Consider the following 18331-nt stretch of genomic DNA (forward strand, 5'->3'; position numbering starts at 1 on the left):
ACAGACTGGTTTTGTCAGAAAATATTTTCATGAACCAGCCTTTAAGGTGGCACAGATAAATGTATCACGCGACGGAGACAAGAGTCAAGAGTGAGTCTTAGACGGATGTAACAGAGGGAATCTGGTCATTTTTAAAAAATAAAATATCGCTCAGACTTAAATATAAATAAAATGAAAATAATGTAAGTTATTTACTCTTTCTCTGTGGACCAGTACCAAATAGCCCACGGACCGGTACCGATTCACGGCCTGGGGGTTGGAGACCACTGCTTTAGCAGACTGTGGAAAGCTACAATATGCTGAGTTTAGCAATTGTGAAATGCACAAACCATAAGTTAATTTTATAAACTTGTATGTAAATGAGCTTTGAAACTGGCTTTATGACAGTTCTACAGTCCTGGGAGTTAAACATACTTGAACTTTCACAAGGCATCATGGTTTAGAGCAGTGGTAGTCAACCTGGTCCCTACCACCCACTAGTGGGCATTCCAGCTTTCATAGTGGGCAGTAGTGGAGCAACCAAAGTATAAATAAAAAGATAAATTTAACTATAGTAAATTGTTTTATAAAGATTTATTCTGCCAAACTTAGCGAAAATATGACATAAAGTACTTGGTAAGTAATTATTATTATATGATTTAACTTGCTGTAACTCTGCTTTATACATTTTATAAAGTAAAGTTACTTCTCTACTTTATAAATCATCATTATTGTGGTACTGGTGGGTGGTTAGAAAATGTTACTACTAACAGAGATACAAAAGTGGGCGGTAATAAAAAGGTTGACTACCCCTGGTTTAGTGTAAACACTGATTTAAATTTCTTTTTCACAGGAAGGAAATATTGGTGAACTTCTAACTTGTTGCCTAAGCTTTCTGATCAGCAATTTATTATCTGTAAAATGTGGTTCTCAATGTTCAGTTTATATGGCCATGTGAGTAATATGTTAGAGCACATAAAGTTATTGATATATCATAGCTTTCCAATATATGTTTACTTCTTATTCTATTAATATAAGGCAATGAAAACACACTAATAATTAAACCCAACATTGGGTGAAATGGGTAAAGGGGTCAATTGTATGGTGATATATGATGACTAGATTTACTGTGGTGATCACTCTGTGGTGTGTGTGTGTGTGTGTGTGTGTGTGTGTGTGTGTGTATATATAATTATTATATTGTACACCTGAAACAAATATAATGTTATATACCACTTTTACCTCAATAAAAATAATTTAATTAAATACTAATGAATGCTCAATACAATGTCAATTATAGTTTCAAAAGTTTGCATAGACACATCTATCGAATAATTTGGGACCTGAGGTTTGATGATGTTTTCTTAGTTCTACAAATACAATTGCTTTGAGAAAATAATGTTACATTTCCTGAACACCTAAAAAATAATTATAATAATACTTTGTAATGAAAAAAGGTATCCAAATGGCAATATTGGCCATTCCAAATTAACATCATAAACTTGAAAATTATAAATATTATTGGGACCTACGACATGACTTTCTAATAACTTTTATACAGAGAAAAATATAATTAACACACACACAACCACTACGACCACCACCACCAATATAAAGAAAGAAAAAGCAAATGCAATAAACCTAATGGCAAAAAGTTTGCTCTATGTTTTGGGCAAAAAGACACAGAAGTGATAGTATACTCGTAGAAGCAGAAAGAAAGAGTTTATTTGCGTAGAGTGAAAGTAACATGATTTAGTCACAGCTAAAGTGTTTAATGTGCATTCTGCTACTCATCTTTTCCTAACGTCAACACAAGTCAAATCTCTCGCAGGACCGTATTTATGTCTTTGGCAAGTCATATACAATAAGATCAATCTAAATTGAGAGAGTTGGCCTGACCTGTGGTGGCACAGTGGATAAAGCGTCGACCTGGAATGCTGAGGTCGCCGGTTCGAAACCCTGTGCTTGCCTGGTCAAGGCACATATGGGAGTTGATGCTTCCTGCTCCTCCCCCTGTTCTATCTCTTTCCTCTCTTTCTAATAAAAATGAATAAATAAACTCTAAAAAAGTAAATAAATAAAAAATTAAAAAAATATATTAAAAAAAATTGAGAGAGTAATTTTGTAGCTTTACTAATTAAGGAGGAAAAAAATTGAAAATAGAACAATGAACATAAATATAGGCATAACAATCATTTTGCTTAGATTAAAATAAATAAAACAAAAGTGGAAATCACTAGCCTTAATAGTGAAATACACTCATTCCAAATCAATGGAAGGACAACACTCATGACCTTCAGCAGCATGTCAACATTTATTTTATGAAGCTTTTTCATCAGCGTCAATTTTGTAATGTTCTAACATTATGTTAAGTTCAATAACAGATGTAATAAATATACTGTAATGTCAGTAAAAAAAGAATAAATATGTTCACACTTACTCACAGAGTGTAAAATGACTCATGACTTGAAAAAATAAAAATAAGCTCTGGCCAGCCAGCTGCCTTAGTGGGTAGAACATTACCCTGGTGTATGGATGTCCTAGGTTCAATTTCTGGTCAGGGCACACAAGAGAAGTGATCAATTGCTTCTCTACTCCTCCTTCTTCCTCTTTTCTCTCTTTTCTTCTCCTGCAGCCAGTGGCTTGATTGGTTTGAGTGTCGGCCCTCAGCATTGAGCATAGCTTGGTTAGTCCAAGATGAGTGTTGTCAGGTGGATCCTGGTTGGGGTACATGCAGGAGTCTGTTTCTCTATCTCCCCTCCTCTCACTTAAATAAAATAAAATAAATAAAATAAAATAAAATAATTAAATAAAAAATAAAAATTGCCCTGGCCAGTTAGCTCAGTGATAGAGCATCGGCCTGGCGTGCAGGAGTCCTGGGTTTGATTCCCGGCCAGGGCACACAGGAGAAGCACCCATCTGCTTCTCCATCCCTCCCCCTCTCCTTCTTCTCTGTCTCTCTCTTCCCCTCCCGCAGCCAAAGCTCCATTGGAGCAAAGTTGGCCTGGGCGCTGAGGATGGCTCTGTGGCCTCTGCCTCAGGCACTAGAATGGCTCTGGTTGCAGCAGAGCGATGCCCCAGATGGGCAGAGCATCGCCCCCTGGTGGGCGTGCCAGGTGGATCTGGGTCGGGCACATGCGGGAGTCTGTCTGACTGCCTCCCCGTTTCCAACTTCAGAAAAATACAAAAAAAAAAAAAAAATTATAATAATAAATTTTAAAAATTTAATGAGACTTATTTTTTCTTTGTTTTTTGGTTTTTGGGTTCTTTTACTTCTCATTTGTCATTTGCTGGCTGTGTCTCATTTTATAACACTGTCATTTTGGTTATTAAAAACACATATCTGAATCTGGCTTTTTTTATGAAGTCGAGCCATCTCATATTTGGTCTTCCTTTTTTCCTGCTGTCTTCTATTTTTCCCAGTATTATTGTTTTTTCCAAAGAACCCTGCCTTTTCATGATGTGCCCAAAATAGGAGTTTCTATTTTCTCATTTTTGTCTCCACTGGTGTTTAATGGAAATTTCAGGCTTAATTGATTTAGGGCTCACCTGTTCATTTTTCTGCTTGTCCAAAGTATATGAAGAACTCTCCTCCAACACCATATTTCAAATAAATCCTTTTATTTCTTACCCGCCTTCTTTACTGTCAAACTCTTGCATGTTATATAGTCATTGAGAATATGAGGGTGTGGCTGATCTCAGCTTTGTTCTCTAATGGCACATTCTTGCTCTTGGTAATCTTTCCTAATTCATTCATTGCTGCTCTTCTGAGTCTTAGCCTTTTCTTGTTTCCTTGACTTCAGTCTCCATTTGAATTGATAACTGAACCAAAGTAAACAAAATCTTTAACAAGTTCAATGTTTTTATTGTGTGTGTTAAAGTTGTGTATTTATTTTGCAATAATGATTTTTGTCTCTTTGGTGTTCAAATCCAGTCCTGATTTGACACTTTCTTCTTTACTTTCATTAGAAGTTGTTTCAAATCATTGCAACTCTCTGCCAGTAAGATGGTGTCATCTGCATATCCTAGGTTATTGATATTTTTTAAAATCTATTTATTTATTTATTTATTTATTTATTTTTTACAGAGACAGAGAGCGAGTCAGAGAGAGGGATAGACAGGGACAGACAGACAGGAATGGAGAGATGAGAAGCATCAATCATTAGTTTTTTCATTGTGCGTTGCAACACCTTAGTTATTCATTGATTGCTTTTTCATATGTGCCTTGACCGCGGGCCTTCAGCAGACCGAGTAACCCCTTGCTGGAGCCAGAAACCTTGGGTTCAAGCTGGTGGGCTTTTCCTCAAACCAGATGAGCCTGCCCTCAAGCTGGCGACCTCGGGGTCTCGAACCCGGGTCTTCTGCATCCCAGTCCAATGCTCTATCCACTGCGCCACTGCCTGGTCAGGCCTAGGTTATTGATATTTCATCCACCAATTTTCACTGCTCTTTTTTCCAAGTCTAGTCTACTTTTCAGTGTAATATGTTCTGTACACAGATTAAACAAATAAAAAATAATAAAATGCATTTTTGTCTGACACCTTTGCCTATAAGAAACCATTCTGTCTTTCCAAATTCTGTTCTGATAGTGGCTTCTAGTCCTCGGTTCAGGTTATGCATCAAGATAAACATTTCTTTCAGAGCAACCCATAGCTTTTTATGATTGGCACAGTGAAAGGCTTCACTATAGTCTATAAAACATGGACTAACCATCTTCTTAAATCTTTTGGAACACTCCAGTATCCCTCAAATGTTTACAGTTAGAACTTAAATGCCTCATTCTTTTCTGAATCCAGACTGAACATCTGGCAAATGCTTCATATAAGGTAGGAGCCTTTGTTGTATCAGCTTAAGCATTACTTTACTTGCATGGGAATTGCAATGTTCCTGTAGTTATCACATTCCTTCGTATCTCCTTTATTGAATCTTGAAATGAATATTGAACAGTTCCAGTTTTTTGTTTTACATATTTATTGACATATTCTTGTTAGCATTTTGATATATTCCGTTTCTGTGGCTTAAAATAATCTTATTCGTATCTTATCTATCCCTGATGATTTATTTCTTCCCTATACCTTCTGGGTAGGTTTCACTTTTTTTTTTCTTTAGAATTACAAGTTTTGCCTCAGAGGAATCTTCTTAAAAGGTATCTGTCATCCTTTTGTCTATTCATCTACGCTGCACAGATTTTCAGGATAATCTTTCCACCTCACGTTTATATACTGCTGGTCAGATAATGTGCTTTCTTGTTGGGTGTTCAGCATTCTTAGTCTTGGCTTTAATTTCTCTTTTATTTCTTGAATCTCTGGTAAAGAACTCTTATATTGTTTTTCTGTTTTGTTGTTCTCTTCTATCTCCTTACATTGATTATAGTTTTCTTTATCTCTATGTAATAGTCATTTTAAAAAATGGGGATCAGAATTCTAATCCTGTTTCTGTCTAGTTTTGCTTTTGTCTCATCTTTTTTTAACAGTTTTTAATGTCTGTCACCCATCTCAATTTTTCTTTCCCTTTTTATTATTATTTTTTTATTTTTTTGTATTTTTCTGAAGTTGGAAACAGGGAGGCAATCAGTCTCCTGCATGCGCCCGACTGGGATCCACCCAGCATGCCCACCAGGGGGCAATGCTCTGCCCATCTGGGGCATCACTCTGTCGCAATCAGAGCCATTCCAGCGCCTGAGGCAGAGGCCACAGAGCCATCATCAGTCCCTGGGCCAACTTCGCTCCAATGGAGCCTTGGCTGCGGGAGGGGAAGAGAGAGACAGAGAAGAAGGAGAGGGGGAGGGGTGGAGAAGCAGATGGGTGCTTCTCCCGTGTGCCCTGGCCGGGAATCAAACCCAGGACTCCTGCACGCCAGGCCGACGCTCTACCACTGAGCCAACCGGCCAAGGCCTCTTTCCCTTTTTAAATTATGGCTTGTTTCTTCAGGTTCTTTCTTAATAATATTTCTAGTTTCAGTCTACAGTTACTCTGGTCTTAATCAGTTAATTATAACTATTTAAATTTGTTTCTTATGTATATTTTAAATCTATCGGAAATGTTATTTCATCATACTTTGGCAATACAGTTATTTTAGTGCTCTTCTTTAGCTTTACTCTCCTGTTTGATATTAATAGTTTGTGGATAGTACCACAGTCTGCTACTGGTCTTGTCTTGGCAGAAAGAGTATTGCTTCTCCATCTCCAGCTTCCAATTACATAGGCTATTTTATTTCTATATTAGCCATCTGGTGATGTCCATGTGTACAGTAGTCTGTTTGGTTGTTTGGAGCATCTGTTTGCAACGAACAAGTTGTCCACTTCACAGAAATCCATTAGCCAATCTCCTGTTTCACTTGGACCCAAAGTCCAAATTTTCCAACACTGTTTAATTTTGCTTTATTTCCTATTTTGCATTCCAGTTATGTATAATTATCAGTATGTGATCCATTTCTTCTTGAGCACTTGTGAAAAATGTCTTATTTCATCTTCTTCAGCCTGTATACTTGAAACATAGGCCTAAATGGTGGTTAGCAGGTTTTCTAGAAGTCTGATTTTTATTATTCAGTCAGTTTGTATTACAGTTCTTAACTATTGTACATGAACCACAAGGTGCTGCAGTATTAAAGCCACTCTATTTCTTCTGAGTTTGTCATTCCTAGAGCAGTTGTGGTTGCTTGACTGAAAATGCCCCACTGCAGTCCATTTTAGATCACTAGCAGCAAGCACTGAAAAGTTTAAACACTTCATTTCTTGCTTTAATTTTCAGTTCACTTTGGTTCATGTTTCTCAATGTTTTATGACCCAATTGTATGTGTTGTACAACATCTTACTTTCCTTTTGTCTTTATGCACATTCTTTTGGCTGTGGGTTAGTTACATAATTGTCTTTGTTCTCTGTCCTTTGTTTTTATGATTCAAATTAGACTTTGTTTACTTGGCCTAGAATTTTTCTGCTTATACAGAACAATTTAAAATGTAGTAGACTATACAGATCAAGCAAGAATATAGCAGAATGCCTACCATTTTTGCTTCTAGAAACACCATAATCAACTACTAACACCAATAAGTCTGGACAAGTCAAACTATTCTGAGTGGTACTTATACTCTTCTGTTCTACTCCAGCTTGCCTTTGGTGGTTAAGTCCCACCATGACTCCTTGCCATGCTGGGATTCATTTAGTTTTTCTACTTCAGTGATCTATAAGGTCTATTTTACCCACAGAGAAGAGTAATCATAGAGTTCTTCAAAGATGCTGGTTCTCCCTTCACTAATTTATCTCTCACAGTATTGGTGAAATATGATTTCTGGACCCTCTCAGTGTGGGTGAGTAGCTCTTAAGTGACAAATCCACTGTAACTTTCCAATCTCTCTATGCATTTTAATCTCTTTCTCTTCATCAAACCAGGGCAGGTCTGGCATTATCAGTATTCTCACTGTGGGCTACCATTTGGTCCGTGTGTTTCAGCCAATCATCCAAACAGACTATTAGAACTCTTCCTAAGTCCTGAATTAAAACATTTTATGTTGAATGTCTTCTTAGTGAGCTGATATCAATAAATTCGATCTGATACAACTCTGTTTTTTCTACCATTATCCTACACCCTATCTCTTCCCATACATGATCCCTAGATTTCAGCTTATAAAAATTAAGAAACTCAAGTAGTTCTTCTGTAGTATAGTGCACCTCCACATGGATAACATTTTGTTTCTCTAGTTTAGAGTCCTGCTGGGACTGAATCCAGTAATATGCCTAGGAGCAAAGAAAGAGAATAGAGATGGAGCTTGAGGGAAATCAACATTGCCTTAAGTGACAATTTCCTCAGGGAAAGTCAGGAAAATTTTCTCAGGCAATGTAGAGTTACTGTTCTCAGATGGAGGTGGGGAGATACACCTGCTTTGAGGACAGTGAAGCCTCTTTACTGGAAAAGAAAACATCAGAATTTAGGAGTTCATTGTGCCTAGCTTCATTACAGTGTTCCCACATAGACCCATCTCAACTTACAAGATACCATTATTTCTTAATCAATGTCCTCACCTTAATAGTAGACACCCTTTAAAGCTGGAAATTTAACTTCCATTTTAAACAGTTAGAGTTTAATTTTTAGTCATCTCAGCCTTGTGGCTACAGGAGATAAAGTTCTCCTCAGGGTACAAGTAGAGTTTTATGGTCATTTTTGCATGCTTAAAATCATAATTTAAATACCTAAGCTCCTCCTTTGTCCAGCAACATTTAGAACATCTAGCCATCTTTATTATATTTATTATTTTTCTAAAAATCTTGGTAAGTATCATAGACATAGTCATCCAGCTGCTTGATTTTTGTAAGTGCTGAATAAGGAGTATCCAATGGAGATATTTTGTGTATTTCCATAAGTAGTTAAAGCTATGAACTATCAGTGTTCTTTTTCTACTGGAAATAAAGTCATTATTGTCTATAAATCTAATAAGTTTGGAGAGTTAATTTTTAAAATCCCAGAAACAATTCAGAAAACTCATCTTTAAAGTTCTGTTCCCTCCAGAAATAAAACCACATATATATAGTCAAATAATTTTGATAAAGGGGCCAAGAACATACAATGGAGAAAAGAAAGCCTCTTCAATAAATGGTGCTGGGAAAACTGGAAAACCACATGCAAAAGAATGAAACTGGACTACAGTTTGTCCCCCTGTACTAAAATTAACTCAAAATGGATCAAAGATCTAAACATAAGACCTGAAACAATTAAGTACATAGAAGAAGACATAGGTACTCAACTCATGGACCTGGGTTTTAAAGAGCATTTTATGAATTTGACTCCAATGGCAAGAGAAGTGAAGGCAAAAATTAATGAATGGGACTACATCAGACTAAGAAGTTTTTGCTCAGCAAGAGAAACTGATAACAAAATAAACAGAAAGCCAACTAAATGGGAAATGATTTTTTCAAACAACAGCTCAGATAAGGGCCTAATATCCAAAATATACAAAGAACTCATAAAACTCAACAACAAACAAACAAACAAACAATCCAATAAAAAAATGGAAAGAGGACATGAACAGATACTTCTCCCAGGAGGAAGTACAAATGGCCAACAGATATATGAAAAGATGCTCATCTTCTTTAGTTATTAGAGAAATGCAAATCAAAACTGCAATGAGATACCACCTCACACCTGTTACATTAGCTATTATTAACAAGACAGGTAATAGCAAATGTTGGAGAGGCTGTGGAGAAAAAGGAACCCTCATACACTGTTGGTGGGAATGTAAAGTAGTACAACCATTATGGAAGAAAGTATGGTGGTTCCTCAAAAAACTGAAAATAGAACTACCTTATGACCCAGCAATCCCTCTACTGGGTATATATCCCCAAAACTCAGAAACATTGATACGTAAAGACACATGCAGCCCCATGTTTATTGCAGCATTGTTCACAGTGGCCAGGACATGGAAACAACCAAAAAGCCCATCAATAGATGACTGGATAAAGAAGATGTGGCACATATACACTATGGAATACTACTCAGCCATAAGAAATGATGACATTGGAACATTTACAGCAAAATGGTGGGATCTTGATAACATGATACGAAGCGAAATAAGTAAATCAGAAAAAAACAGGAACTGTATTATTCCATACGTAGGTGGGACATAATAGTGAAACTAAGAGACATTGATAAGAGTGTGGTGGTTACCGGGGGGAGGGGGGAATGGGAGAGGGATAGGGGGTGGGGAGGGGCACAAAGAAAACAAGATAGAAGGTGACAGAGGACAATCTGACTTTGGGTGGTGGGTATGCAACATAATTGAACGACAAGATAACCTGGACTTGTTATCTATGAATATATGTATCCTGATTTATTGATGTCACCCCATTAAAAAAATAAAATTAAAAAAAAAAAAAAGTTAATATACAAAAAAAAAAAAAAAAGTTCTGTTCCCCTATAACACTCTTTGTTCTAAACTCTGTTTTCAGATTCATATTTAGAGGCTCTGGACAGTTAGCTGAGTTGGTTAAGAGCATTGTCCAGAAACAACAAGGCTGTAAATTCAATCCCAAGTCAGGGCACACACAGGGAAGCAACCAATGAATGCATGACTGAGTGGAACAATAAATTAATGCTTCCTTTCCCCTACCTCCTCTTCTCCTTCTCTCTCTCTCTCTCTCTCTCTCTTTCTCTCTCTCTCTCTCTCTAAAATTCAGTTAAAATTAAGCCCTTGTTGGATAGCTCCATTGGTTGGAGCATTGTTCCAGAACCTGGAGTTTGCCAGTTCGATTCCTTAGTCAGGGCACATACAGGAGCAGCTTAATGCTCCTCTCTCTCTCTCTCTCTCTCTCTCTCTCTCTCTCTCTCTCCTTGCCTCTCTCAAAAAAGAAAAATAAAATAATGTTTGTTTTTTAAAAAAAAGACATATTAGGAATTTGGTCACATGACTCAGGAGTACAATACCCATTAGTATAGTTCTAGTCTAAGTTCAAGGCCCTGATCACAAGGAGAACTGGTAGTGTGAATTTCAATCCAAGTATAGGAAGACTGCTGTCCCAGCTTTAGACTATCAGGAAGAGAAAAAATTCTGCCTTACTTTATTTTTTGTTCTACTTATTTCTCCATAGGTTTGGATGAGGCCCACCCATATTGGGAAGAATAAGCTGCTTTACTCAATCTACCAATTCATATGTTAATTTCATCTAGAAATATTCTCACAGCAATACCCAGAATAATATTTGACCAAAATTATGGGCACTCAACTGGCGAAGTCAATTTGACACATTAGATTAACCATTCCAGTGTTTCTTCTTCATCCAGGTGTAATCTTTTAAGCTGATCCTTGGATATATCTGTCCTTCCTCCTCTGGGAATCAGAATGCACAATTCTTTTTTCTCTATTTAATTTTAGCATCTCAATCTGTCCTGTCTTCTACGACATTCTTCCCTCAGGTTTTCTGCCTTCTTATCTGGTCACTCTTTCATTACACAGTTCTTTTTCTATCTTTTTAATTTTTCAGTATTCTAAAATTAGAAATTAAATACACTTTTCTGAGCATCAGATCACTCTATATTGAAAGACTACTTGTAATGTATAAACCCACATGCAACAAATAAATTTTAGACTTACAAAACTGTGATAAAACATATGGTATTATTGATCACACTCTGGGAGGTGTATGCAAGGAAAACACATCAGAATTTAATTACATTTTTTATGGCAAGAGTGAGATTAATAGAAAAAATCGAAAAGAAATGTGAAACATTTAAATTGTAATGAAAAATCTTCTAGAAGGTTACATAACTTGAGTCAAACTTTAAAAACCGAGTAGGAGAGATACCACATAAAATAAGAAAAAGTTGTCATCAAACATTCTTCTTATTGCTGTTTTAAATTACTACATCTACTAAAATAGTTGTTGTAGGTGGTTGAGTTTGAGGGGAAGGGTAGAGTTCTATTATTAATTCTGGAAGTTGTGTACATAAGTTACAGACCTAAAATTGAAGAGCCTATATCAACATTAAACTGTTTTATATTCAGTATAAATAAAGTTGTAAAGAATAATTATACCATAACCTGAGATAAGGTTGCAAATAAGATTATAAATGTGTATGAGGAAAATGTACAGCTATTCAGTAATACAAAAAGTATTTAAGATAAAAAAAAAGTATTCAGCTTGAACTGCAATTCAAAGGTTTTACTCTATTTTTGACTTCTTACTTCATCAAATGCATTCTAGAAACTTTACACTAAGTATGAGAATATGTGAATCTTTGCCAATAGAACAGTCTAGAACAAAGATTGTTATGGTTATTGAGCATTTTTGGTACTGAAATTAGTATATTGCACAACATAGAAATAGTTTGACTAAAGGGTGAAAAAAACTAAGCAATTACATCTTGTTTGGCAAAAAACTTGCAGTAATTGTTCAATGACTCACATGATATATCTCTGCTTCTCTACAATGCATTTTACTTTTCTTCTGTGGTACATTGACACTGTTAACATGTCAAAACCAATGAAAACACTTACTTTTTTTGACCCCTGCTAAGAGTATCTAATTGGATTTTCTCTTTATTTCATTTTCATAATGTGTTAGTTATCCAGTTCTCACTCGCTCAGCATGAGCATCTCTGTGTTTCTAATCTTGCTCTTAAAGGAGAATGAATCATTCACTAATGACTATAGTTGACTGTGATGTTTACTTCAGAGCAATGTAAGGTAATGATGCCAGTGACTAAAAACAGAAAATATAAAGAAATATACCTTTAAAAAACATACAGTACAAAACACTAAGCGGGAAGAAAATATGCCACCCAAACAGCAAAAATGCATGAAATAGACTTATTGACAGTAGTCAAAGAAAATTTGAGCTATAAAAACAAAATGGATAAAATAATTTTCAGAATTGGGGAATCTAAGTAAACATTAAAAGGATAATTTAAAAAAAAAACATGTTCTCAAAATGACATTTGTGCTTAAAGACAGATGAGGAAACAAAAATGTATATATTTTAAAGTTTGAGTTCTTGAACTTTCTATTTGGATAATTATAGTTTGCAATATAGTGCGAAAGCAGCTCATTTAAAAATAAACCTACTGGAATGTACAGTCATACAATTCAATAAGAGGAGCAAAAGAAACCCACTTATGTCCCTATTTATGTCCAACTGATTGGTGTTATTCAGAAATATGAACTACGTTTACCTGTTAAGCACTGAAGGAGTATATTCATCTAAATGCAACTCATCTTGTGATACTTATTTTTTATTACTTTCATCTGTTTTGTATGTACTTCCTTTACTCAGACAGTATTAGGAAGCGAATTTTATATAGATCAAGTTCTATGCTGCAATGTATAATTTTGAGATTTTATCACAAATCTGGAGGGTATAACTCTTCTGCAATGTTGTTTTTTTCTGATTCTTTTTATTTATTTATTGCATTTTATTTTATTTTTCTGATGTGAGAAGCAGAGAGGCAGAGGGACAGACTCCCACATGCACCCAACTGGGATCCAGCCGGCAAGCCCACTAAAGGCAATGCTCTGCCCATCTGGGGCTCTTGGTCTGTTGCAACCAGAGCCATTCTAGCACCTGAGTTGGAGGCCATGGAGCCATCCTCAGCACCTGGGCCAACTTTGCTTCCATGAAGCTTTGGCTGAGGGAGGGGAAAAGAGAGATGGAAAGAAAGGAAAGAGAGAAGGGTGGAGAAGCAAATGGGCACTTCTGTGTGCCCTGGTCGGGAATTGAACCTGGGATTCCACCAGCCAGTCTGATGCCCTTCTACTTAGCCAATTGGCCAGGGCTATTTTTTTTCTGATTTGTATTTTGCATGTTAAGCCACTACTCATCATTCTAATTCTCAATTGCTGTCATTCACACAGATATTATTTTTCATGTACTAAGGTGTCTGAAGCTTGGCATTGATAGTGAGCTAGTATATGTGATATGACAACTAAAGAAAGCCCAGTGTAGCTTATTTGCAATCATTACTAAGACTTATTTGTATATCCTGTCATTTTGTGAAAGATAAAATTTTTGTATCTAGAGCACAATTTATAGAGCTACCCACTTGCTCCAAAGAAGATCCATGGTAGATACAACGTATAAAGGACTTAAATAGTTAGAGTTGGAAAAGAATCTAAAGACGGTGAATATGTCCTTTCTTGAATTCTTAAGTGTGGACATTAAAAAATTAGAAGATCCCTTTTGAATGGAAGCAAATTTATTCTAAACATCCAGTATATACTGTATAAAAGAAATTAGAAGACAGATAGATGACCAATAGATAGATAGATACATAGATAATTGATAGATGCCCAACATATAAATATCAAACTCATCCTGTCTCAGTTTTAAATGAGGCATCAATGCCATCTATATTGATTAGCCTGGGGTTTTCAAGTGGAAGATTAGCCAAAAATTGGTAACTGTCTCTTGGTCCCCTCATTCACATTGTGAATATAAAAACAGACTGAATAAAAGAGAGGTTATTCTTTGAGTAGTTCTTTTAGTTCTTTGGAGAAGGCTGTGGTGTGAGGACCTACCCTTCAGTGGTACAATGTGGGGTAAGTAGAAATTCAGTCAATTAAGAAAAGAAAAGAGCTTGATTTATTTCTTCTGCATTATTAGGGACACAATAGACTTGTGTGTGCCTGTCATTTGGAAAATCTAGAGAAGCAGCAAACAAGAGATATGGAATGGCTAGTTGATTTGGCAGGTGAGTGGATGAAAAATATTGCTGTTGCAAATGGCATTCACTCTGAAAATGTGTAAAACTGAAGTGGATAGCTCTTATGAGTCATAGTATGATTTAGACATTTTAGATATCTGGCCAGCCTTGAAAGTACATAGCTTGTTTATGTCAGGATAAGGTGACAACTTTACTATCTTTTTTAACTTTCTTGTCCCCAACTACTTCAACCTTACTCTGATCACAAACCTTTGCTAAATGGATGAGGGAATGTGAAAGAAAAAGGGAAGTAAAATGACATTCTTTTCTCCTATAAGAGGTCAACAAATGGCATGTCTTCAAAAAAGATAAAATAAATCATATTCTCAATCAGGTGTGAATTTTGATTACTATAAGAACTAGAAGTATGTAATAATTAAATTGAAAATGTGCTGTTTTTTAATGCAACTATGAGACTGTTTATTTTAGGAGTATGGGACTGTCTGAGTTTTCAACTAAGGGTAAAGAAAAAATTTTATCACTGAGCACATTTTTAAAAGACATTAGGAGAGACAAATATAGATACTTTCTAATTATATCCACAAATCTTCATTGCTCAATGCACCATTACAGGGTATAAACCATTTGTGCTTTCACAACAAAACTGTAGAAATATGTATGTTCAGGAAATGTAAAATTTATAGGAGGCCGTTAAACTCAGAATGGAGTGAAAGTACTGTTTTTTTATGGCTCAAATCTTATCTCTAACTCAGTCTTAGCTCTTCAAATGGTGGACAACATGTTCAAGTCAACTTAATGCACTTTCCCAACAAAATGAGTTTTGTTTCAGGCAGTTCAGTATATATAATTCAGTCTTTTAAAGGTAAATAGTCGTTTCACATGGTTTTCTTTTTCTGCCTTTCTCTTTGGGCTGATTTCAGTTTCCAAGAATTGAGAATAAGGTTGCTTTGTCTGGGAAAAAAGATTTTCCCCTATCCTCTTAGTTCTTCTGGGCTAGTCTAATAATTAAATTGACACATTACAGATTAATAGAAAAAAATTAATTTGTACATATGCAGGTCTCATTAATAGAGGACCTAAAAAAAATGGAGGACCTAAAGAAATGATCAAAGCAGGCAACTTTTATACTTTTCAGACAAAAAAAACAAATTTTTGAAAATTTGACAAGCCAAAGAAACTTAGGCTTGGGTCCTAATTAGTCAAGAAACTAAGCAGAGTTCATTTGCAGAGCCTTCTTGACCTTGAGTTTTCTACCTCTGGTGATAAGGATATCTCTCTACCTCTTGAGTCCAAGAGGATACCTTTCACATGGGAGATTAATTTTCTGCTTCCAAAAGGATAAAGGAGGGTTAGAATACCATCTTTGTACTCGTTATTTCTTAAGTAAATATACCAAAGTGGCATATTTGGAGGTAGCAGATGCTGTTCCCTTAGAGTTTATTCTGGTTGGTTTTTGATGAAGTATAGCTCATTACTTTTCATCCTTGGGTAAGTGCTTCTTTCCTCTCTGCATCTGCTGCTAAATTATGTACAAAAATCTATGTTCTTTTCCCTGCAGCAACCAGCTCTAAACTTTTGGTGTCTTTCACTCTAGCATTGTAAATTCCCTTCAGGACTGGGAATTAACTGGCCTACTCGGTGGCATGCCCCATCCCTGCTGTCTTCTCCATTCTAAGGCCTCACGGTGTGGGCACTTTCCAGGGAAGTTCTCTCAAGCTCCCTCCCAGCTGCTGGTGCTACTCTACCTTGAATGCAAATGGTGGAAGTAGGAGGTGTCTACTGCTTTCCTTTTCTCCAAATTCTGGGCAAAAAAACTGGACACAGTAACCAATATGACAGTAACCAAAGATTTTTTGGCAAATACACTAGTGCTATTTGTTTTCAGAGATTCTGTAGCTACAGAATGCTTCCAGCAGGATGCACCTGGTTTCTCTAAGATTGCTTAAGGAAAACAAATATAGAATATAAGGATTCAAAGAATATAAGGTCCCCGGAAAAAGTAATAGAAGTTATGTATTGGCATACTTCATCTTATTATGCTTCACTTTATTGTGCTTTACAGATATTGCATATTTTTCACAAATTGAAGATAAAATTTTCCACCAGCATAAGGACTGATTTGTTGAAGTCATGATGATGGTTAGCATTTTTTAGCAATAAAATATTTTTGAATTTTTGAAATATAATGTTATTACACACTTAATAGACTACAGTTTAGAGTAAACATAACTTTTATATGTACTGGAAAACCAAAAAAATGTACCATATAACTCACTTTATTGAGATATTTACTTTATTATAGTTGTGTGAAATCAAATATCTCTCTTATCTTTATTGTGATTTTATTGAATCTATAGTTAAAGTTGGAAAGAAATGATAAATTGACAATATTGACTCTATCTGTGAACATGGAATACCTCTTCATTTATTTAGCTTTTCTTTGATTTTGATTATCAGAATTTTATATATTTTTTCATATTAATCTTTTACATAGTTTGTTAGATTTATACCTTGGTATTTAATTTTTTTCTTGGTGCTAATGTAAATAATATTGTTTTTTGTTTCAATTTCCACTTGTTCATTGTTGGTATGTAGTGACTGTAATATTCTTTTTTTTTTTTTTTTTTTTTTGTATTTTTCTGAGGTTGGAAACGGGGAGGCAGTCAGACAGACTCCCGCATGCGCCTGACTGGGATCCACCAGGCATGCCCACTGGGGGCAACGCTCTGCCCATCTGGGGCATCGCTCCATTGCAACCAGAGCCATTCTAGTGCCTGAGGCAGAGGCCACATAGCCATCCTCAGCACCTGGGCCAACTTTGCTCCAATGGAGCCTTGGCTGCAGGAAGGGAAGAGAGAGACAGAGAGGAAGGAGAGGGAGAGGGGTGGAGAAGCAGACGGGCACTTCTCCTGTTTGCCCTGGCCGGGAATTGAACCCGGGACTCCTGCACACCAGGCCGACGCTCTACCATGGAGCCAACTGGCCAGGGCCGTGACTATAATATTTTCAACTGAGAAAGCGCTCTTTCCATAAGGGCTGAATTACTTGATAAGATCAGAGAACATTCTGCTGTATAAAACATGCATTATCATTGAGATGTATGCCTGTAGTTACTTATGTCCTCAAAATGATTAGGAAAGCTATCAAGTTGTACTGGGTAAAATCTCTAAAACATGTGAGTCTGACTTGACAAGTATATTCTTTCTATTATCTCAGATACATAACTCACCTTTATTTCTCAAATATAGAAATTGTTATACAGTATGATCACATAAAAATAGCATGGTTTAAATAATCATTAAAGTGTTGATTTAATTAATATTTGTTTATTTCTTTTAAATAAAAAAGCTTATAAATATTTAAAAATTAAAAAGGAATTTATTTTGCTGAGCAATTACCTAATATAGATTTTTATGACAAATGTTCCCAAATTTCCACAAGTATCTTCATAGTTGCTCTTAAATTCTATGAGCAGCCTGACCTGCGGTGGCGCAGCGGGTAAAAGCATCAACCTGAAACACTGAGGTCGCTGGTTCAAAATCCTGAGCTTCCCTGGTCAAGGCACATATGGGAATTGATGCTTTCTGCTCCTCCCTCCCTTCTCTCTCTGTCTCTCTCTCTTTCTCTTTCTCTGTCTCTTCTCTCTAAAATGAATAAATAAAATCTTTAAAAAATAGATAAATAATTTTAAAAAATTCTATGAGCAAATTTTTGAGGACTTCCTCACTTATAAGTGACAGATATATAATTCAAACTAACTAAAGTATAAAATAAAAATTTATTAGATCATGCACTGAGAAGATATGGGCAGATCTCAGACAGCAGTCTATCAAAGGGCTCACTTATCGCTGTAATCGAATCTCTCTCTCTCTTTTCCTTCATCGTTCCATTTTACTCTCTCCTTTGTTTATGTCATACTGTTGGGCAGATAAAATATATTATGCTTGCTTTGTTAAAGATGGCGCTGCCCACATGGAAGCCTGTCACCCAGGTGATATTAATGTGTGTTGGGGGCGGGCTGTGGGCAGGCAGGATCCTTGTAGCCTGGAGCTTAGTTTTAGGACTAAGCCTTTCCCACCCTTTTTGATGTGGGTGGTACAATCCCATCATGCCTCAGATAAGTGACTTTGTATTAGAGACTTCCCTATTTTGTATATTGGATTAAAGGTTTTGAATCTACACTATAAAGTGGAGCAGACTAGGACCTT

Source organism: Saccopteryx bilineata, chromosome 6, assembly GCF_036850765.1.
Source record: "Saccopteryx bilineata isolate mSacBil1 chromosome 6, mSacBil1_pri_phased_curated, whole genome shotgun sequence".
NCBI classification, from domain to species: domain Eukaryota; kingdom Metazoa; phylum Chordata; class Mammalia; order Chiroptera; family Emballonuridae; genus Saccopteryx; species Saccopteryx bilineata.